The 24,990-nt window shown below is 44.2% G+C and overlaps 1 pseudogene; it reads right to left on the bottom strand.

Moving 5' to 3' along the window:
- The window catches only part of LOC118362533 (kinesin-like protein KIF26A), a 127,663-nt pseudogene that overhangs the window by 11,481 nt on the left and 91,192 nt on the right, over positions 1–24,990 (bottom strand).

The raw sequence follows: 24,990 nt of genomic DNA, 5'->3' as shown, positions 1-24,990 counted from the left end.
ATTTTTTTCAATCATTGAATTGGAATTTCAGTTTTACTTCCTGAATTGACTGCCTTAAATTGAAATTGAGCCCAACCCTGTTAGGCAGCCCTATTGATGACATGATTATGTGTTGAGCAGGCAAGAAAAACTAACTCAGAATTATAGAATTAATAACCTTGCATTAAGAGAGGCCCTGATTAATTTCATACCATGGCCTCCAATTTACAGTAAAGTGGGAATAGCTTTATCAAGATCTCAGTTACGAATAGGCTACTACATGAAATGGTGAACAGTGCAACTTCTGCTAATAAAGTCACTGTAATACACTCTAGAGATCACTAAATACTTATTATAACTGTGAAAATCTACGGCTTTCCCTCATCGAAACAGTTCCCTGAACATCGAAATATGCTACTGTTCAAATGGAGGATACCCATGTCTCTTAATCAATGTAAACAATGTATGATACTGAAAGCTCTGCAAGTCCAGACACAAACCTTGGACTTCTTCTTCCTCATGCGGTGGATGCGTGAGGCCAGCTGGATGGTGGTGAGGGAGTCAGTGTAGTTGGCAGGGGAGTCCGAGATGTGGGCGATCATTGTAGTTCTGCAGTTAATGTTCCCCAGCGACTCTCTCAGCAGCATCGTCAGTTTGCTGTCCCTGGAAATGATACGTTCACACACACCATCATCATCATCATCATCATCGCTGCTCGGGAAACGCCGGGATGTTTCAGTGCCTTATATCAGTGTCGGTTTACATTCAACCACGGTTCTCTGCGCCTTATATTAGTCTGGGTTGCCAGAGATTTTTTAAATATCACATTTGGAACAACTGGTTCTTTGACTGTTATCTCGGGTTCTAAGCTGAACGCTCCTTTTTACAGTATATTTCCTCCCGTTTTAGCTCGCTTTCCCCATTTCACACTTTGTCTGCACTGCATTCCCCAAATGAAACGTTCTAGCTCTTCACCTCATTTCTGATTCCATAGTGCAGCAAACCACATAGCTAAGACTGAGATATTTCTTTAAGTACATAGCACGCTAGATAAACACAGCCTTGATAGTCAAGTTAAATGTACTTGCAAAAACTTGTCTCAAACATTTTCATTACATGACTCGACTCCTTTGCATATTACATATTCAAGGTATAGATAGAAAGTTCAGTACTAGTTCCCCTACCTGTAAGGTACGTGCTTGGCTCCATTGGCTAAAGCCATGATAACGTTTCCCAGTGCAGTGAGAGACAGACACAGGCCTCCCCCTCCGTCTCGGCTCTTACTGAGGACCTTCTCACAGCTCCCCAAGTCTATGAGGTGCAGCCTGCTCCGTCCACCCGACACTGTAGATGACACAGGAGGGAGAGCCAGGTGAGGTTATATCTCAGCACAGACACAGTCAGACACTCCCTCTGAGGGTTTCCCACATGCTGCTGCTGCACCTTACAGGCAGGAGTGGCACAGTCCAGACCAGACCAGACATGGCAGTCTGATTTATTCATGAGTAAGCCTCTCGGTCTGAAGTGATTCAAAACTGGGCTGAGATTGTCTCAGTTTAACAGACAGGTAATAACGTTCCAGACACATAAAAGTATTTTGTTGTCACATACATACAAAGCAAAGGAGGACAATCACTGTATTTGGTACCTAAATAGTCATTGGAGAGGATGACTAGTTTGGTGGGCTCTGCTATGAAAGTAAAAGTATACATTGATTCAGTTTAGACAGAAGGGGAGCAGAATTTCTCAAAATGTTTTTCAGCAGAGGGTCAGCACATTGTAATTTAGGTCACTTATATTTTATTTCAGAATCAAATCAAATCAAATCAAATATAACATGTGTAGACTTAACTGTGAAATGCTTGCTTACGAGACTTTACACAAGAATTAAGCTATATACAGGGAGTACCAGTACCAGATCAATGTGCAGGGGTATGAGGTATTTGAGGTAGATATGTACATGAAGGCAGGGCAAAGTGACTAGGCATCCGGGTAGATAATAATAAGAGTAAAATAAAGAACAGAGTAGCAACAGCATATGAGGAGTATGAAAGTGTGTGTGTGTGTGTGTGTGTGTGTGTGTGTGTGTGTGTGTGTGTGTGTGTGTGTGTGTGTGTGTGTGTGTGTGTGCGTGTGTGTGCGTGCGTGTGTGTGCGTGCGTGTGTGTTGTGTGTTGGTATGGGGTGGCAGGTGGCCTAGTGGTTAGAACGTTGGACTAGTAGCCGAAAGGTTGCTAGATTAAATCCCCGAGCTGACAATGTAAAAATATGTTGTTCTGCCCCTGAACAAGGCAGTTAACCCACTGTTCTTAGGCTGCCATTGAAAATAAGAATTTGTTCTCAACTATTTAAATAAAGGTCAAATAAAAAAATGTGTGTATGTAGTTTCTGTGTCAGTGTAGTGTGAGTGTGTACATATAGTCAGTGCAAGATATTTAGCGGTCTTGTGGGTAGTGCTGTTTCGGAGCTTGTTGGTTTGGTACTGTTTGGCAGACAGTCGTTGGCTTGGGTGGTTGGAGGCTTTGGCCATTTTTCGGGCCTTCCTCTGACCTGATATAGAGGTCTTGGATGGCAGGGAGCTCAGCCCCAATGATGTACTGGGCTGTCTGCATCGCCCTGTGTAGCGCTTTGCGATCGAGGGCGGTGCAGTTGCCATACCAAGCAGTGGTGCAGCCAGTCAAGATCCTCTCAATGTTGCAGCTGTCAAACTTTTTGAGGATCCAAAGTCCCATGACAAATCTTTTCAGCCTCCCGAGGGACTAGGCGGCAGCGGCGAACCATTAAACTCTTGTCAGCAAGACTTAGAAACTGTGTGCTTCAAATCCACGCTCTTGTTCCGCTAAAGCAAGTCTATTTTTTTCACCCATCCATAAACATTCCAAATGAGAGGCTGGAGGCTTGTTATCCAGTCATATTTATTTATATCCACCATCTAGCCCAGTGCAGTACAGTCTCCTATGGCTATGATGGTAATCTCTGACCTCACAGGTATCTATAGTACTACTATTCTCAGCAGCAGAACTGATGGGGGGAATTACATCTGCTAAGTAACACTATCATTAAGGCATAATAAAGTAATCATCGTTCAATTCTTGGTCATTTCTTTTACTCGATTAAGTCCGTAATCAGCCAGTGAAAACAAATGTTCTGTTCATGTGTAGCAATATGGTTCAGTGCATTCATCTCTGGAGGATGAATCGAGAAGGCCAGAGCATTTGTTGAATCGAATGATAAATACTATAGTAGAATGATGAATGAAAATACGACACCATCACTGTCAAAAACACACAGAGTGACACTGGAGATCAGAGAGCGCCTCAAATCATGTAGTACTGATAGATATGCTTAGTGTAGAATGATAGTAGTAGTAAAAAGGGATACCTAGTCAGTTGAGCAACTGAATGCATTCAACTGAAATGTGTCTTCCGCATTTAACCCAAACCCTCTGAATCATAGAGATGCATGAAGCTGCCTTAATTGACATCATCGGTGCCCGGGGTTGTTGTTGGGGGTTAACTGTCTTGCTCAAGAGCAGAGCGGCAGATTTTTCCACCTTGCCGTCTTGGGGAATCGAACCAGCAACCTTTCGGTTACTGGTCTAACACTCTTAACTGCTAGACTACCTGTAGAAGTAGTAGCAGTTGTACTCACTGCCTCCCTTGCCGCTTTTCTCCATGCGGTACTGGTAGATATGCAGTGTGAACAGCATGTGAGAGTTGCGTCTCTCTTCCTCATCTGAGTCGGGCCTGCTGGTGCTGCGTGCTGCGATGGCCGCGTCCAGGAAGAAGGCTGCCTTCTCTGCCGTGGGGGCACGGAGCTCACTCTGGTTCTGGAGCTGAGGGGGGAAGAGAGAGACGAGGTAAGGGTAAGTAAAATAAAGAGAAGGAGAGAGTATGGGGTTAGAAAAAGAGTTGGAGGAATTGGAGGAAGGAAAGAGAAAGAGGAGAGAGAGAGAGAGGATAGCCAGGTAATTGGACCTAGGCACACATTTCTTACCCATTAGATTGGGTCTTGGGGGCAATTAAAGAAACAGGTATGCACACAGAGGGAGGGGGATTATGGAAGGTAATGGAGGAGTAGGAGGCAGGGGCACTTCCCTCCACACGGATGTTGTGGTGGTGGGGTATGTAGAGGGGGGAGTGGGGAATGGGAGGAAAGGGGGGTCTAGTAGGGGACCCACACCACGTGGTTGGAGGAGAAGCCTTGAGAAGCTTCACAGGACTCCAGGCAGCCTTTGAGGTCACGGTCCACACAGAGGGGGGGGCTCTGGTCCACACAGAGCCCCCCAAAAAAATATCTGACGGCAACACCTGTCAGTGCCTTCAAATCCCCCCCCCCCCGACCCCCCAATTAGTCCCATTGCTATCCAGAGGGCCAGAGATAATGCAGGAGTAATAGATGCTCAAGCATGCTGACAGGGGAGTCAATAAAAAGGTATGAAGAAAGACAGCGATATTGTGGATGGCTTTGGTGAGAATATAGCGCAGGGATTATTGAGATAAGTCAGACAGGGAAATATGGGCTCAGAGTACACAGAGGAAAGACCTGAGATATGAAAGAAAACAGATCATCTTTGGGGTAGACAGAGGTAGGTAGTAGTGGAGAATCAGAGCAATACACAGACACTAATATATAGAAGACAGAGAGAAATAGAGAGTGAGAACAAAGAAAAGGGAGGAAAACAGACACGCATCTGGCCACCTTTTTCCCTCACCTGAGTGCCGCAGATAGGGTCCTCACGCAGGTAGACCCCTGGGGACTGGCCGTCCTGAACGCTTCCCGTGGACACCTCAGACAGAAGGTCCTTCAGCGCCTCGTCCTTCCCACAGATCTCCACGGCAGACACGCGGACAGAGAAGCGCGTGGCCGTCTTCTCCTTGCGCTCGTTGATGAGCGTGAAGAGCCAGGAGATGGCGCAGGGCACGATGCCGAGGTTCTGGGTGGAGCCGTCTTTGCCAATCATAGTGAATGTCTTGCCTGAAGACGGAGGAGAGGGTGAGAGACGGCGGGGAAGGGGGATGGAGATATTAATATACAAGTCCTGTGCTGTTGGCAACAGCATGCTGCTAATTTCCCTTCGAAAAACGAAGAAACACTAGTAATACTGTCTGGAATGTGTAGAGGAGAGGAAAATGCATTACACCTGTTGATTGGGAATCTACTGTATCCCTAAGAACTTACGACGGGGGTGATTCAAGGAGCATTCCCTGGAGGATGAGCACAGTGGAGAAGAAAAGGGTGACTCAATTAGACTTTTCTCCCAGACTGGGTGAAGAGTCCAGGTCAATTACAGTGGTTTTAATTCAAGACTGTTCCCTGCAGCCTCTATATAGAAGTCTCCCTCCCTCCAGCCCCCACCATCTCCCACTAGCCCCCACCATCTCCCACTGCCTTCTTTTCTCCTCTGACCACTCCACTGCGCCACTAATCCATTTGTGAATGTGGGCATCAAACCGATAAAGGGAGACTTTTCTTTGTCTAACAGTGTCCTTTTGTCAGATTTCAGTTGAGTAGCGGGGCTTGCTTACCAAGCTTGACATGCCCGAAGCAGAAGATGCAACCGTCCGCACCGTTCACCACAGACTGGATGACCTCAGACACTGTCCCTGAACACACCTCTGCCTGCAAGGAGAGAGGGAGAAAGAGAGATAGAGAGAGAGAGATGGAGTGGTTAAAGAGTGTACATCTGCCATTGCCCTTTTAGAATTGTGTACATTCCCACATAATAGGAATATCAAGTCATTGACAAACACTTACACGTACAAAGTATTTTCTATTTGAGAATTCCCAATTATTTATACAAAAACATTATTCGAGCTATCAAACACAGGAGGAGCATCAGGAAGACAGGCTCTGATCACAGATTCAGAGGGCGGCGTCAAAAGGAACAAATGCTGCAAAGTGTGGCTCATCTTTACAATCTGTTTCACCACCATGGCTCCACTGGGGCAAGGCTTCTGCTGCAGACAGAGATCTCCTCCCATACATAACACAGATAACAAGGCCTCTTACTGCAGAACAGCTCTCTGTTACTGTTAGCCGCCAGCAGTGTGGTCCCAGCGGCACAATCTGGCAGCCTCGTCTCAGTCTGCCTTTACTGGAGCAGGAGCACGGCTATCAGCTCATATCAGCTGGCTTAATGTGGAGGAGATGTATCTGATGGAGGAAGCTCTGAACCTTACCCCCACTGTGGAGACACTGATCCATGCTGTAGACCCTGTAGCTACTGACTCTACCAATGCTTGATGAGATCCCTAATGGTTCAGCTTCTCAAACCTAAAGATTGTACGCTCTATGGGGAGCAACACAAAGCTTGAGTCGATGGTTCATGTTCCCTTTTTAGTAGGTACTAACAGCATGTTACCTCACTGCTAGGTTTCATCTCTTCAACAATCAGAAGACACTGAGTGATCAATGGAAATCTCAATGGTTTTGTTGAGAAATGTTTCTAAACAGACCTCTATGGAACATTTTTGTCTGGATGTTACATGTCCTCAATGTCTGACCCTTCCATTTTGATCTTAATTTGGGCATGGACTGGGAGAAGAGAGGTTAGATATAACTGGACTATGAAAGGAGAGGTTAGATATAAGTGGACCGAATTAAATGAATTCCCCAGACTTAAAAGGGCCAGCTGTTGAGGCCCATAATGGGAAGAATGCCCCCGACCAAAGACAGGCATTTTTCTACTAAGCCCCCGGACCGCACCCAGCCAGCATGAAGATATCCTCCTACCCCTGAAAGAGTGCCCCCCTATACACACACACACACACACACACACACACACACACACACACACACACACACACACACACACACACACACACACACACACACACACACACACACTCCTCAATTGCTTGGTCTTTACTTGAGAGGCATCCTGGGTAAACACTGCGTCGAAGGCGAAGATCTTTGGGACGGCCATGGTGGCTCTCCTGTGCCCTGAGTTGGCGCGGTCGTTGACCGAGGGGTCGTAAAGGGTTAGCTGCTTCTTCCTGGGGTCCACCTTCAGGAAAGACATGGACTCTGACGAATCAGGAGCCTCCAGGGATGGGCAGATACGCATCATCACTTTTACCTTCAACACGAGGAGAGAGGAGAGGAGAATAGAGGGACAGAGAGCAAAGAACATACATTTAAGCAAACATATGGTGAAAAAACACATTAATTAAACACAGATGAAGCGGGCACATAAAATATCTAACATGATACACACATAGAGCTACAGGGGACATAGCATGAATTTGTAGTGGGGAGAAAATGGACATCTTGAAATCACATGGCAACGCTGAATCTGGATAAACATCATTTCCATCAAGTCAACGATGATGGACACGACAGTGCCTGTTACCATGGAGACAAAGGTTACCCCTGACAAATGGACCCCCATTGCAAGTTAAGCTGCCACTCGTGGGTCAACACATGGGCCTAATGGTGTCAATGTAAGGATGATATTGTAAATCATAACAGTGAATGTAATATGGGCCCTTAATGACTGTGACTCTGAGCCGCCCACCATGCTCAGGGATTATCCAATCAGCAGGCTGCTCTCTGGACCAAGAGCAACTCTGACTGCAGCTCTGCAACATGGGAACATATGGTCCCGCTTTTTCTCTCCCTCTCTTTCTATCTCTCTACGTCACTCTCTCAGGACAACTCTGAGATCTGTATTGTCTATACTTAGTCCCTAGATTCTGTGTCATTTCCGTTGTCACGGTACACCATGATCCTAACACAGTATGGTAAACAGGATGGTATATGTCACTGGTCCTGTTTAACGTGTTGATTTACTACACCTCTACCATGGCATGTCTCCTCCAGTCTAATGTTGAAACTATGTTATGGCTATGACATGTCTCCTCCAGTCTAATGTTGAAACTATGTTATGGCTATGACATGTCTCCTCCAGTCTAATGTTGAAACTATGTTATGGCCATGACATGTCTCCTCCAGTCTAATGTTATAACAATGTTATACCCATGGCATGTCTCCTCTAGTCTAATATTATAACTATGTTATGGCCATGACATGTCTCTTCTAGTCTAATGTTGTAACTATGTTATGGCCATGACATGTCTCCTCCAGTCTAATGTTATAACTATGTTATGGCCATGACATGTCTCCTCCGGTCTAATGTTGAAACTATGTTATGGCTATGACATGTCTCTTCTAGTCTAATGTTGTAACTATGTTATGCCCATGGCATGTCTCCTCTAGTCTAATGTTGTAACTATGTTATGGCCATGACATGTCTCCTCTAGTCTAATGTTGTAACAATGTTATGGCCATGGCATGTCTCCTCTAGTCTAATGTTGTAACAATGTTATGGCCATGACATGTCTCCTCTAGTCTAATGTTGTAACTATGTTATGGCCATGACATGTCTCCTCTAGTCTAATGTTGTAACTACGTTATGGCTATGACATGTCTCTTCTAGTCTAATGTTGTAACAATGTTATACCCATGGCATGTCTCCTCTAGTCTAATGTTGTAACAATGTTATGGCCATGGCATGTCTCCTCTAGTCTAATGTTGTAACTATGTTATGGCCATGACATGTCTCCTCTAGTCTAATGTTGTAACAATGTTATGGCCATGGCATGTCTCCTCTAGTCTAATGTTGTAACTATGTTATGGCCATGACATGTCTCCTCTAGTCTAATGTTGTAACTACGTTATGGCTATGACATGTCTCTTCTAGTCTAATGTTGTAACAATGTTATACCCATGGCATGTCTCCTCTAGTCTAATGTTGTAACAATGTTATGGCCATGGCATGTCTCCTCTAGTCTAATGTTGTAACTATGTTATGGCCATGACATGTCTCCTCTAGTCTAATGTTATAACTATGTTATGGCCATGACATGTCTCCTCCAGTCTAATGTTGAAACTATGTTATGGCTATGACATGTCTCTTCTAGTCTAATGTTGTAACAATGTTATACCCATGGCATGTCTCCTCTAGTCTAATGTTGTAACAATGTTATGGCCATGGCATGTCTCCTCTAGTCTAATGTTGTAGCTATGTTATGGCCATGACATGTCTCCTCTAGTCTAATGTTGTAACAATGTTATGGCCATGGCATGTCTCCTCTGGTCTAATGTTATAACTATGTTATGGCCATGACATGTCTCCTCTAGTCTAATATTATAACTATGTTATGGCCATGACATGTCTCCTCTAGTCTAATGTTGTAACTACATTATGGCTATGACATGTCTCTTCTAGTCTAATGTTGTAACAATGTTATACCCATGGCATGTCTCCTCTAGTCTAATGTTGTAACAATGTTATGGCCATGGCATGTCTCCTCTAGTCTAATGTTGTAGCTATGTTATGGCCATGACATGTCTCCTCTAGTCTAATATTATAACTATGTTATGGCCATGACATGTCTCCTCTAGTCTAATGTTGTAACTACGTTATGGCCATGACATGTCTCCTCTAGTCTAATGTTATAACTATGTTATGGCCATGACATGTCTCCTCCAGTCTAATGTTGAAACTATGTTATGGCTATGACATGTCTCTTCTAGTCTAATGTTGTAACAATGTTATGGCCATGGTATGTCTCCTCTAGTCTAATGTTGTAACAATGTTATGGCCATGACATGTCTCCTCTAGTCTAATGGTATAACTATGTTATGGCCATGACATGTCTCCTCTAGTCTAATGTTATAACTATGTTATGGCCATGCCACGTCTCCTCTAGTCTAATGTTGTAACTACGTTATGGCCATGACATGTCTCCTCTAGTCTAATGTTATAACTATGTTATGGCCATGACATGTCTCCTCTAGTCTAATGTTATAACTATGTTATGGCCATGACATGTCTCCTCTAGTCTAATATTATAACTATGTTATGGCCATGACATGTCTCCTCTAGTCTAATGTTGTAACTACGTTATGGCCATGACATGTCTCCTCTAGTCTAATATTATAACTATGTTATGGCCATGACATGTCTCCTCTAGTCTAATATTATAACTATGTTATGGCCATGACATGTCTCCTCTAGTCTAATATTATAACTATGTTATGGCTATGACATGTCTCCTCTAGTCTAATGTTATAACTATGTTATGGCCATGACATGTCTCCTCTAGTCTAATGTTATAACTATGTTATGGCCATGAGATGTCTCCTCTAGTCTAATGTTGTAACTATGTTATGGCCATGACATGTCTCCTCTAGTCTAATGTTGTAACTACGTTATGGCCATGACATGTCTCCTCTAGTCTAATGTTATAACTATGTTATGGCCATGACATGTCTCCTCTAGTCTAATGTTATAACTATGTTATGGCCATGACATGTCTCCTCTAGTCTAATATTATAACTATGTTATGGCCATGACATGTCTCCTCTAGTCTAATGTTGTAACTACGTTATGGCCATGACATGTCTCCTCTAGTCTAATATTATAACTATGTTATGGCCATGACATGTCTCCTCTAGTCTAATGTTGTAACTACGTTATGGCCATGACATGTCTCCTCTGGTCTAATGTTATAACTATGTTATGGCCATGCCATGTCTCCTCTAGTCTAATATTATAACTACGTTATGGCCATGACATGTCTCCTCTAGTCTAATGTTGTAACTACGTTATGGCCATGACATGTCTCCTCTAGTCTAATGTTGTAACTACGTTATGGCCATGACATGTCTCCTCTAGTCTAATGTTATAACTATGTTATGGCCATGACATGTCTCCTCTAGTCTAATATTATAACTATGTTATGGCCATGACATGTCTCCTCTAGTCTAATGTTGTAACTACGTTATGGCCATGAGATGTCTCCTCTAGTCTAATGTTGTAACTATGTTATGGCCATGGCCTGTCTCCTCTAGTCTAATGTTGTAACTATGTTATGGCCATGACTTGCAGAGCCATTCTGCCAGCTGTGTCTGATGGTACTTCCTGAACTGGAGAAAGTGGAGTAAGGTTTCATCTGCATGCACACCACGTTATATGCAAGCTGTGTGTGTGTGTGTGTTTTCATCTGTCATTCTTCCTGCCAAGCCTTCTCAAACACAATCACACCGTTTTTATTGAATGACAACTGCAACACCATTTATAAAGAACATGTAGGAGTGGATGGTTCTTCTGGTAAGAAAAACATCCTCATTCATTCTGTCAACATTTGATTGTGAAAACTCAACGTGTGTGTAGGGTTTAGCATATTGGTAGTCAATCCACTAAACCAGTGCATCGACAGACAGCTCAGTGTGTGTAGGGTTTAGCATAGTGTTAGTCAATCCACTAAACCAGTGCATCGGCACGCTTCCCCTCCTCCTCCATGGTTACAAACAGCTCGAGCTTTAACAACCATGCATTGATAACAAATTAAATCTATGACAATAAAAATATTTTTTTAAACATCACACAAAAAACGACTATGATGCCAATGAGAGGCTGTGCAATATAAGACAGCCGATAACAACTCCAACTGTTCCCCCACCACCCCTTTCTGCAAAGGCAGCAAAACTGACACAGGGCTGGTCCTTTCATCTTCTGTGTGTCTCTCCTGTGCCATCCGTGCACACACAAAAGGCCCATTCTTCCCCTGGCTTGTTTATAAATTTTGCCACAAATCCTGGCTCTGGCGTTAAGGAACAATGTGTGGTGGCGATCCCATTCTGCCACAGAGGGAATTCCTCTCTGGCTTTCCGGCAGCTGAGTGCAAACTCTCTTTGTGCTCCATGGGGGGCTGTTACCATGACTGACGTGTACATATGTTAAGCAAATGACATTTAAACAGGTTTCCATATATGACTGCTGAGCCTGGCCGGCCCACCAACCGGGCGGGGGAGCAATAGCTACTGTCTAGAGCTTCTATATTTACATTGGCAGAGATGTGATACCAGTGGCCGGTGAGGATCATCTGGAGCCTCTGCTGCATTTTAACACCTCGGGCCCCTCTGCTAATGGCCCTGTTCTCCTATGTCGTGATCCCACTAAGAAATCCATTAGCTGGGATTTTACCCCAGCAGCCACCTCTCCTCATGTCCAAACCCTCCACTTGACACATCGCCTGGGTCAGCAATGACATCAACTACACATGGATGGACATGTGTGTCTTAAATAAATACATAACAAAACATCACCTATGCGTCTCAGTGTTTCAGTCAATTATTGACCACAGAAAATGCATACTGTAGATTAGGGGAAAGGAGCTGGGATGAATTGTCTACCGTAGACAAAAGAATGTTGGCAACTCAAATCGTGTTGGCTGTGGTTCCTCAAACATGCATTGTTTCACAGCAGTGAACTCTTGGTTGTCTGAACCAGGTGACTCCAAGCTGCAGTACTGTCTGAGACACAATGACAGAGATTGAGTTTCCCATAACAGCCGAGTTAATGAAGAGGTAACCTGAGGTTTTAAACTCAGAACAATGCTGTAAACAAGCTGATTTCCCTTTTCAAAACAACCCTGTGGTTGTCACATACATAATGTCTCGCTCAGTAAAAGGTTTAGGGAGAGGAAGCTTGTTAATAATGCTGGTGTTTTATGAAGTGAGATTCACAATATGGAACCATTTCTCAATGGTGTGGAAATTTGGCAGAGTAAGCAACAACTTCCCAACCAGGTGGGACCTAATCTTGTTAGGGGACTTCTTCTGCTATGTAAATACAGGATCTCAGCCCAGCAAACAATACCCAATAAACCCTAGAGGAAGGGTGTGTTTATACAGCACTAACGCTATTGACAGACCAATCATCGCCATCCTGCTCGATTTCATCAAGAGGTTTATGGAACGCAGCTAGCAGGAATTGTATTGAACTTTTATTTAAACAGGGTGGGTCACCATCGAGACCAGGCTCTCATTTGCAAGGGAGCCCTGTGAACATGAACATACAATAAATAATATCAATACAATACACACAACAAGAATAATCAGAACAAACAACTCTCACATATCACCTCCCTTAAACTCCATCTAAACTGTCCAATGGAGACCAACGAGTCTAATTTCAAGGTGGCCTGAAGCCTGTTCCATGAGCTGGGTGCATAAAACTAAAATAATTTCCCCCCAGATCAGTGGACACCCGCAGGACTTCTAGAACCACGGGACCTCTAGAACCAGCCAGTCCGAAGAGTAGGTCTGAAAATGGCTCCAGTTGATACGTGAGCTGAGGTAGTGGAGAGTCTCTGAAGAACTGCTTTATATACAAAAAGTAGCCAACACTGGGCCCTTCTGGTAGTCAGAGATCCCAGCCAATAGACGTATAAAAAATGCAGTGATATGTAAGAACATTGGAATGAATATTGAAATATGCTGTAGTAATGTTTGCAAACGTTTAGCTTTTAAAGGGATACTGTGAGATTCTGTCATTGTTCTACTTACCCAGAGTCAGATGAACTTGTGGATACCATTTTTATGTCTCTGCATACAGTATGAAGGAAGTTAGCAGAACTTCCTTCAGGTACAGTAGCATTGCTACTATAACAGTAGACTTCCAGTCATTGAGCTAATGCTAGTTAGCATTGGTTCTCGAAACTACCGCTAACGTCCTTAATAATAGTGCAAGAATAGACATAAAAATGGTATCCACAAGTTAATCTGACTCTGGGTAAGTGAATTGGATTTAAGTGTTGTGTTTTCTTTCCCTCACAAACTGTAGTCCATTCAGAGGGAGGAATGCGGCCATAACAAACTGAGTGAATTCATGACATTCCAGCAGGCTTATCTGTCTGCATCTGTATGGACTGGACTAGACGACTGGCTGTCTATGTACTAATGCGTTGCCACTGTGCATTCTCCCATTTAAATGTCACTCACTCATAAACATATGCGTGTGTGTTCATACTGTAGGCCTGTTTGCGTATACAAGCAATGCCTGTTGCTCCTTACCTTTCCCATCCCAGGGTTCTCCTTGACCTTTGAGACAGCGCGGAGCAGGCATGGCGGGGCGGGGGGTGGCGAGAGCTGCAGGATGCCGCTGAAGTTGGTGGGGTAGATGGAGGGCTCCTGGGCTCCAGGGTGCAGCAGGGAGGGAGGCTGGTGCTTCTTCCGCTTGGACGAGAGGTTCAGCTTCTGAGCTGCCCTGGGAGGAGCAAACACAAGAAGAGTTCAACCTAACTTCAAAAACATACACATTAGCGAGTCATCTGTATTGTGCTGGGCAGGAAGGAAGATAAACTTCATAGGAGCCACCAGGCATTTATCTTTTTCATAGTGAGGTATCCAACAGAGAGAGGGCTGTATAATCATTCAGCTGATTGATTTAATGGTCAGGGTTGACATTTGTGAGGGTGTGCAGAGCCTTTAGAAACCACACTGAGATTGTAGCGGAAAGGTCAACAAGCTCCTTTTTTTCTTTGCCAAAGTAAACAAAGTCGACAGGAGAAGGGCGCTGTGCCACCAATCCCAATTCTACCTCTCTTTCAACTCCCCACTCCCTACCTGTGGCCAAGGCTTTGTAAAATGCTCCAGGCCTCCACTTCAAAACAGTACAAACATAAAATTCTCAAATGCTTTAATTTCAGCACTGCAATTGCTAACGCACTGCTATGGAACTAAAGACACAATCAAGCCCAATTCTGCAGCAGGGCTTTGCAGGTTTCTACATACGACAAGCCGCCATGACACCTGTGTTATTAGTAGGTCAGCTGGTGGTTGTCATGGTGCTTATGTACACTAAATGGATTAATGTATCTTCTTCAAACAACACAGGAACAGGACAGGAACATGACAGGTAAGGATGGCTGGCACAATGTTGCCTTTTCAGGCTATGGAAATGTTTGTTCTCATTATAGAATTGAAGTGATTGTGATAAGAAATGTTCTGCTATTTCATATGTTACTCAGGTATATAGGTGAAGCTTGTTAGGGGGACCATGAAAAACATGACTGGTCCCTAGATCCACCATTCACTGAGTCCCCTGATAGACAGACTTGGTGAGGAGAGTGAGACATACAGTGGCTTGCGAAAGTATTCACCCGCTTTGGCATTTATCCTATTTTGTTGCCTTAAAACCTGGAATGAAAATTTGATTTACACAACATGCCTACGACTTTGAAAATGCAAAATTGCGAAACAAACAAGACATAAGACAAAAAAACAGAAAACTTGACCATGCATAACTATTCACGGCTCTTGGGGTATGTCTCTATAAGCTTGGCACATCTAGCCACTGGGATTTTTGCCCATTCTTCAAGGCAAAACTGCTCCAGCTCCTTCAAGTTGGATGGGTTCCGCTGGTGTACAGCAATCTTTAAGTCATACCACAGATTCTCAATTGGATTGAGTTCTAGGCTTTGACTACGCCATTCCAAGACATTTAAATGTTTCCCCTTAAACCACTCGAGTGTTGCTTTAGAAGTATGTTTAGGGTAATTGTCCTGCTGGAAGGTGAACCTCCATCCCAGTCTCAAATCTCTGGAAGACTGAAACAGGTTTCTCTCAAGAATATCTCTGTATTTAGCACCATCCATCATTCCTTCAATTCTGAACAGTTTCCCAGTCTCTGCCGATGAAAAACATCCCCACAGCATGATGCTGCCACCACCATGCTTCACTTTGGGGATGGTGTTCTTGGGGTGGTGAGAGGTGTTGGGTTTGCACCACACATAGCGTTTTCATTGATGCCCAAAAAGCTCAAATTTTAGTCTCATCTGACCAGAGTACCTTCTTCCATATTTTTTGGGAGTCTCCCACATGCCTTTTGGTGAACACCAAATGGGTTTTCTTATTTCTTTCTTTAAGCAATGGCTTTTTTTCTGGCTACTCTTCCATAAAGCCTAGCTCTGTGGAGTGCACGGCTTAAAGTGGTCCTATGGACAGATACTCCAATCTCAGCTGTGGAGCTTTGCAGATCCTTCAAGGTTATCTTTGGTCTCTTTGTTGCCTCTCTCTCTGATTAATGCCGTCCTCGCCTGGTCTGTGGGTTTTGGTGGGCGGCCCTCTCTTGGCAGGTTTGTTGGGATGCCATATTCTTTCTTTTTTTTTAAATAATGGATTTAATGGTGCTCTGTGGGATATAAAGTTACGGATATTTTTTGTAACCCAACCCTGATCTGTACTTCGCCACAACTTTGTCCCTGACCTGTTTGGAGAGCTCCTTGGTGCCACTTGCTTGGTGGTGCCCCTTGCTTGGTGGTGTTGCAGACTCTGGGGCCTTTCAGAACAGGTGTATATATACTGAGATCATGTGACAGATCATGTGACACTTAGATTGCACACAGGTGGATTCATTTAACTAATCACGTGACTTCGGGAGGTAATTTGTTGCACCAGATCTTATTTCAGGGCTTCATAGCAAAAGGGGTGAATACATATGCACGCACCACTTTAAAAAAAAATTCACTTCACCAATTTCGACTATTTTGTGTATGTCCATTACAAGAAATCCAAATAAAATCCATTTAAATTACAGGTTGTATTACAACAAAATAGGAAAACTGCCAAGGGGGATGAATACTTTTGCAATGCACTGTAGATAGACCTCTCCTAGTACTGTGGGCTAGTTAGTCCATCTCGTTAAGTGGTTGTCTTAACGCAGTTCCGCTGCCTCTCAGGGTAAGATCCGACTGTGTGATGGGACTCTACATAAATCCACGGTCATCCTGTGTGCGCCCTCTCTCTCTCTCTCTATATATATATACAAATATATATATATATATACAAATATATATAAGTCTCTGTCACTATCTCTCACTCCCTCATTCTCTCTCTCACTCCCTCTCACTCAGTCCCTCTCACTCTGTCCGTCTAACAGATGGGTCACAAGGCCGACAGAGCGAGACGCACACATTCCTTTTAGTCTAACTGCAATATTACCAGCTATGTAAATCTGTAACATTAAGCCACACTTATATGGCACTACTGTGTGTCAGTTACAACCACACCTCAACTTAAAAAGTCAAGGTCAGAGTAAAGGAACATCTACAGGTAATTCATATGCACTGAACACTTTTCAGACAGACAGTTCAGAATTGGAGAGTCGCAAGAGACAAAAAATGGTTGTCAACAAGAGGAACAGACAGAGAGAAATTAAGATGGAATGAGAGATGAAAAGAGAGAGGGCTACAGCAAGAGCGAGAAAGAGAGAGAGAACCTGTCCATCCACGTGTGTCTGTCTCAGCGAGAGACTGTTGCCTGAGAGCCCAGCAGCCTGAGCTCATTAGTGCTGCTCTGGGCTCCGCCGGACAAGGTGGGCGGCTATCAAAATATACCCTCGTCTACCCCACTGGAGTGACAGCCCCACCCCTCCCCACCTCCCCAGTACAGCACAGCACGCCCCCTGCAGCGACAGCCCAAGAGCACAATCAGGGAACACACCGCTGGCTGATGAAATTATTATTATATCCAAGAGGGCTACAGGAGGAGGCTCTCCGTAGGGACCAGTCTGTGTATGATAGCATGTGAGAAGGAAAGTGTGAGGGAGAAAATGAGATGGAATAGATGAATGTGAGATGAAGAAAAGGAAAGAAAAACTCATCAATGCTTTCTCTCTCCCTCTGTGTGTGTGTGTGTGTGTAAATGTCAGTCTGCACATGTATGACAGGGTGATGGCAGTACACATTCGCTGCCCAAGACAAAGGCTCTCTCTCTAACAAACAGTGAACTACAATTAATGGTTAGCATTCACAGGTTCCATTTTTTGCTTATTCCCCTGTCCCTCTAAGTTCCCATATGGCATCGCAGGGTATGCCAGTAACCTTGAGGGTTAAAACCAGTCACACAATGAGAAGAAAAGGCATGTGCGTCTATTTGAAAGGAGGGAAAGAGAAATGTGAGAGAGAGAGCAGAGAGAGAGAGTCAGGGTTGTGTCTAATTCTGTTCCATCAGAACCACTCAATGGGTGATGAGCAATAACAGTGAGCGCTCGCCTCTGTAACAATGCACCACACACCCTAATGGGGAAATGAATTGCTTGTCACATGGCTTTCCCTTTCTATTTTCTCTCTCTTTCTTTCTCACTCTCACCTTCCCAGTAAGAGGGAGCTGCCTGTGTGCGCTCAATGGAAAACGTAGAGGGAGGAGAGGCTCGGATTCCCTCACCCACTACAGCTTGCCCACCTGTTCATCACCCATCTCTGTACTAATGAAGCCGTTTCAGTACACACCTTGGGTCTGAATATCTGAATGCATCCTCACATACACCAAACACATTTCAGACAGTTTAGAGGATTATCAAGCAATACAGCACTACAGGTAGGCAGTTAACAAGAAGCCTCAGTCCCTCTGACATTTTTTCATACATGGCAAAGGTTTACTGAAGAGTAAATTGTCCAATAGTGCCTAAATACGATCTAATAAAATGGCAAGATAGTGCAAGAGATGGAGAGAAAGAGAGTACTTACAGCTCTTTCCAATCCATTATCTAATGAAAGTGCCCAAGTTCAACTTTAGGGTCCATGTCTCCATGTCCAGGGTTCTCTATTACTTTAGCATCAGAGACGCAGGGAGAGAGCAGAAAGAGGCGGGGCCGTCACTGACGGGGGCAAGGGGTGTCCCTTTTACCTCCGATCGCAATCACTGAGGTTTCCACTTGATTGCACAGCGGTTTGTAAGGAGCCAAGGGGACAGAGGAAGGGGAGAACCAACGTCATCATAGCGGACTGAGACAAATACAAGAGGGTTGAGAGGATGGGGTGGATAGCAGCGGTCCCAGTAAGGAGGTCCAGGGGGTCCAGACAGGTTCTCAGGATGGAGGGAGAGGAGGAAAGGAGGAGAAGAGGAGGTCAAAGTAGAGCGAAGCACCTCCTCCTCTGTACATATTCCAGTGAAACAAACGCCTGTTCTGTGTCCACACCTCTCCACAAACAAAAGTTCAGTCTCAGTTCAAAGATGCAATTTCTCCAACAGAGGCAGGCTCTCCAGCAGTCTGGCAAGACAGTCCTACTCTGATCTCTCTCTCTCTCTCTTTCACTCTCCTTTTCTGTCTTCTTCTCTTTCACTGCCTTTTCTCTTTTCATCCAATAGCCATTGGTTTGTGTTTATTTCTTCCCTCTTTTTCTCTCTCCCAGGTAATCCATGCTGTTACATCTCTGCCGTGTGGCTGTAGCAGGGAGTCCTGATGGCTGTGTCCTTTCCTGTGCCCCGTGCCACAGGCTGAGGGAGGAGGGCTCGGCAGCAGGTATCAGTCAGAGACAGCCAGGAGGTGGAGAGAGAACCAGTGTTTGTCTGGGCTGGGGGGGGGGGATTGGGAATGGGGAGAACTCCTGTTTCGGCTTTCAATCCTGCTCCTTCTGCCGGAGAAATGCTGGTAGCTGTCCTGCCGTGTCTTTCTATCCTCTCTCGCTCTCTCTTCTCAGCCCAGCCCCTTTTCCCTCCGACAGCCAGATGAGGTGTCAGTGTGCTACTGCTGGCTGCTCCCGGTCGCTCTCTCTGTCTCCACACACAGACACGCACACGCACACGCACGCACACACACACACACACACACACACACACACACACACACACACACACACACACACACACACACACACACACACACACACGTCGCATGAATACTTCATGCATAAAGGAACCCTCTCTTCTTTTGCTTCAAACAGATTAGGTTAGTATGCCTACAGCGCACGTGTGTGTGTGTGTGTGTGTGTGTGTGTGTGTGTGTGTGTGTGTGTGTGTGTGTGTGTGTGTGTGTGTGTGTGTGTGTGTGTGTGTGTGTGTGTGTCTGTGTCTGTGTCTGTGTCTGTGTCTGTGTCTGTGTCTGTGTCTGTGTGTCTGTGTCTGTGTCTGTGTGTGTGTGTGTGTGTGTGTGTGTGTGTGTGTGTGTGTGTGTGTGTGTGTGTGTGTGTGTGTGTGCATTTGTGTGCATTTGTCTTTAACTGAGGATGTAATTAGTTAGTTGAGATAATGTAATTAATTGTAAGGAGTGACAGATAGATAAGAAGGGAGATACTTAAGTGTGTGAAGATGGATAGACCACTGAATCAGATGCTGGCTGAACGATGCTTTCACTCAATGGAAAGAGAGAGAGGAGGACACAGACAATGAACAGATGACAGGTAGAGAGGCAGATTTATTCAGGGCCGACAGAGACAGACAGTGCACTCACTCAGTGGTCTGGTCAAGGGTAAAAAGGGGAAAGCTTAGTGTGTGAGTGGGCGAAGCTAGTATGAAAGTAGCCTGTATTCCCACAACTGCCAATTTACCAGCAAGCCTTTTAGCTCTCCTCTGGTCCTGTTTAATAGTCAGTCTGATTTCGACACCATTAGGGTGAGCAGAGTGGCTCTGCCATTGAGCAGACATATCCAGTGACTACAGATCTTTCCTTCTGACACACTGCCCCATATCTGAGCTACAGTCAAGTGTGAGACACAAAACTATCTAGAATATATCATCTATAATACCCCCATAACGCATACAACAATTATTGTGCAGTGTCTTACATTGAGATAAATCCAATTCATTTCACATATGAAACCTTGTTGTTTTGGGCAGTGATAAGGCAAACCCCACCCACACTTGGCCACCACCAACCTACAAATCCACAGACCGCCTTCAGACCAATACTGACAGCGATCAATAACTGAAAGAACAACCTAATGTGGAAATTGGTCATTGTGACATGTTCACCCATTGGGATCACGCTTGGTGTGGTTTCAGTATAGGGAGTCACCATTGGGACAAACTGTCCATCCAGCCCCTCAACGTCACCCTCTGCATAGACCCTTTGGACAGATAACTATTGCAATATATATATATATATACAGGGGCCAAAAAGTATTTAGTCAGCCACCAATTGTGCAAGTTCTCCCACTTAAAAAGATGAGAGAGGCCTGTAATTTTCATCATAGGTACACTTCAACTATGACAGACAAAATGAGAAAAAAAATCCTGAAAATCACATTGTAGGAATGTTAATGAATTTATTTGCAAATTATGGTGGAAAATAAGTATTTGGTCAATAACAAAAGTTTATCTCAATACTTTGTTATATACCCTTTGCTGGCAATGACAGAGGTCAAACGTTTTCTGTCTTCACAAGGTTTTCACACACTGTTGCTGGTATTTTGGCCCATTCCTCCATGCAAATCTCCTCTAGAGCAGTGATGTTTTGGGGCTGTTGCTGGGCAACACGGACTTTCAACTCCCTCCAAAGATTTTCTATGGGGTTGAGATCTGGAGACTGGCTACTCCAGGACCTTGAAATGCTTCTTACGAAGCCACTCCTTCGTTGCCCAGGCGGTGTGTTTGGGATCATTGTCATGCTGAAAGATCCAGCCACGTTTCATCTTCAATGCCCTTGCTGATGGAAGGAGGTTTTCACTCAAAATCTCACGATACATGGCCCCATTCATTCTTTCCTTTACACGGATCAATCGTCCTGGTCCCTTTGCAGAAAAACAGCCCCAAACCATGATGTTTCCACCCCATGCTTCACAGTGGTGTTCTTTGGATGCAACTCAGCATTATTTGTCCTCCAAACATGACGAGTTTAGTTTTTACCAAAAAGTGATATTTTAGTTTCATCTGGCATTCTCCCAATCTTCTTCTGGATCATCCAAATGCTCTCTAGCAAACTTCAGACGGGCCTGGACATGTACTAGCTTAAGCAGGGGGACACGTCTGGCATTGCAGGATTTGACTCCCTGGCGGTGTAGTGTGTTACTGATGGTAGACTTTGTTACTTTGGTCCCAGCTCTCTGCAGGTCATTCACTAGGTCCCCCCCGTGTGGTTCTGGGATTTTTGCTCACCGTTCTTGTGATAATTTTGAACCCACGGGGTGAGATCTTGCGTGGAGCCCCAGATCGAGGGAGATTATCAGTGGTCTTGTATGTCTTCCATTTCCTAATAATTGCTCCCACAGTTGATTTCTTCAAACCAAGCTGCTTACCTGTTGCAGATTCAATCATCCCAGCCTGGTGCAGGTCTACAATTTTGTTTCTGGTGTCCTTTGACAGCTCTTTGGTCTTGGCCATAGTGGAGGTAGTGGAGGTGTCTTTTATACTGATAACAAGTTCAAACAGGTGCCATTAATACAGGTAACGAGTGGAGGACAGAGGAGCATCTTAATGAAGAAGATACAGGTCTGTGAGAGCCAGAAATCTTGCTTGTTTGTAGGTGACCAAATACTTATTTTCCACCATAATTTGCAAATAAATTCATTAAAAATCCTACAGTGTGATTTTTCTCATTTTGTCTGTCATAGTTGAAGTGTGCCTATGATGAAAATTACGGGCCTCTCTCATATTTTTAAGTGGGAGAACTTGCACAATTGGTGGCTGACTAAATACTTTTTTGCCCCACTGTATATAAATGAGTCACGGTAAGATTAATGGAAGAGCAGCACTGGCATCAGAAATAAAGGCTCTGCTAGGCTTTTGTTAATGACAGAATGGACATCTATATTTGGGGCTGCCTGCAGGGGGGTGCCCGCCTGCTGTTTCACAGTTTGGCCTGTTGTCAATAATGTCCCTAGCCCCCTATTCAGGCTTTGTCAAATTAGCAAGATAAATTCCTCTGGACCGGAGAGTCATTAGCCGGCGCACCCATTAACTTGTTTGGGGAAATGTGTCTCTGTTCCTCAGCCCAGCACCATGGCTCTTTAGGTAACATGGCCTTTTCCAGCCTAATTACCATGTTGGCCCCATTTACCATCCTAGACATTGCCTTTCTCTAGTTCCCCCTCTTTTCTCCCCAGACAAGATAACAGTGCTTTGGCCATTCATGCAGGGATCAGATCACTGGGGCTGATATCAGACTGCATTAGCCTCCCCGGCGTGGTTCTGCCTTCTCTGGTGATTAGCAGCAGCCAAGCTCCTGTCTGTCTGAATGAAGATGGAAGCTCTACGCCCCAGTCATACTGTACATGTACAACACATTGATAACAACCACATCACAATGAACCTGGCTCAATGTAGAAGCAGACCTGCTGGAGTCTCTGCTGCTCTCAACAGGTGAGTCTGGAGGTGAAATGTTTATAGGTTTGTAATGAATGAAAGGAATGGCTAAAACATTGGCTTATGGGTAGCAAACAAAGAAGTTCCACACGTGTTCAGGATTGATTGCATGCATGTGTTAGTCAATCAGTAAAGGTGTGTTTTTAATTAAAGGAACAATCAATAGGATTTCCCCCGCAGGAGGGCATCTCCCTAGCAACCATAAGTGTGAGAGAAACATACTACTATGTGTGCTTTCTGATGGTGTCAAGTCTAGTTTCCTCAATATTGTGAAAGGTGTACCGCAGGGGTCAGTATTGGGACATGTTCTCTTTACTATTTATATAAATAACATTGGTCTATGTATTAGATCTTGTAATATGAATTTGTATGCAGACAATACGGTCATGTATGACATCGCATTGACTGTTGACCACGCTATGTTAGAGGCCAATCTGATTTAGTTGCATTACAGAAAGCCCTAGTTGATTTAAAACGTGTACTTAATGCAGGCAAAATGAAATATTGTTCTCTAAAAATGTCTCAGATGGGCTCTACATATTCACTCATTGGATGGCTCCCTCATTGAACGGGTTCCCGCCTATAAATATCTGGTCGTTTGGATTGATAAAGTTTTAAAAGCTAAGATTTAAAGTGGACTACATTTTTTTTAGAAATTGATCTAGCCTCTCCCTAAACAGCAGGAAGCAGATTGTATGGTCAACTTTCCTGCCAATTCTTGACTATGGTGACACCATTTACCAGACTGCAGCAGCCACTACTTTTAAACCATTGGATGCCGTCTACCACAGCGCCCTTCGCTTTATTACAGGTGACAGTTTTAATACTCATCACTGCATCCTGTTTCAGAAGGATGGCTGGACCTCACTTGAATCCCATAGTTCACATTACTCCCTTCTTGTTAAGAAAAGCTCTGCTCTACAAGCTTCCAACATACTGTACTTCACTTTCCTGTTGTTATATAAAAATATGAGATACCAAACCCATTCACCGGGTTGGTTAACTCTTGAGGTACCGCTTGTCTCCACAAAGTTTGGTAAATCCGCCTTTAGTTTAAAAGCACCACTGTTATGGACAGCCTTACAAAACAAATTACACCTGGATTCTCTGGTGCCGATAGGGCAGTTTAAAACTATTTTGTTCAATGAGTTCTCTGAAGAGTGCAATTGTTTCAATTGACTATTAGAACTTGTCATAACCTGATGTAATGTATTTATAGCTGTCTTCTAGTTTTTTATATTTTGTTGTTGTATTGATTGAACTTTTGTCCTCAGGCCACCATTGCAAATGAGTCACGTGTCTCAATTGGACTCCCCTGATTAAATAAATACATGCATGTAGTATGAAGTCCTATGGACAGCTGACACAGTGGCTCACTGTAAAGGTGAAACAGAGGGGTTTGTGGGGCTGCTGAATTAGATCATCACATCTGGGCACTAAAACAACGCCAATCGTCCACCTCTACAGAACACCGACAGTGTTGAGGACAACAACAGCTCGCCAAAATTAAACAACATCTGCATCTCTGCAGTGGCCTGGATGGCCAGAGAACCAGGTCACATCCAGACTGACCCAACAGACAGACCATCACTAAGCCTTCCTCTGATTAAGCTGAGATGACATCGGGACAGGCTTGGGCAGGGGACTGGATATAGACATGATGTCATAGTGTAGCCAGGGTCTGCCAGCAGACAGAGCACACCACTGCACAGCGCCAAGATTTAGTATCAGGGTCATCAGGTTGATCATTAAAGAAGTCCTCCAGCAATTTGTTTAACTTTTACAGTTGAAAAGCGATATCCCAAGTATAAATACCATAAAGTACACACACTAAAGGGTAAGAAAGTATCTATTTTTTGCAAAATAGTGTTTTTTAGATACAACTGCGAAGTTCAAGGAGTAGGGCATTCAAGGAGTTGATCTGGTGGTAAGTCGTGATGTCATCGGCCTCCCCCTTGATTGAGGATCAATTTAGAACCAAAGTATGTGCTGTGTCATGACTTACCGTGACCACCTACTGAGATGTGACTTTTGTTAACTAAATTGGGTGTTAAATGAGTTGAAAGTTAAACTGGGGTGCCACGTTAAGGACAGGCAAAACACTCACATACCGTAACAAGTATTTCACCACAGGGAAGTG

Source organism: Oncorhynchus keta, chromosome 29 (assembly GCF_023373465.1).
Source record: "Oncorhynchus keta strain PuntledgeMale-10-30-2019 chromosome 29, Oket_V2, whole genome shotgun sequence".
In the NCBI taxonomy this organism is placed as follows: Eukaryota; Metazoa; Chordata; class Actinopteri; order Salmoniformes; family Salmonidae; genus Oncorhynchus; species Oncorhynchus keta.
Note: the sequence above shows the minus strand (reverse complement) of the source record. Positions and strands in the feature narration are given on the sequence as shown.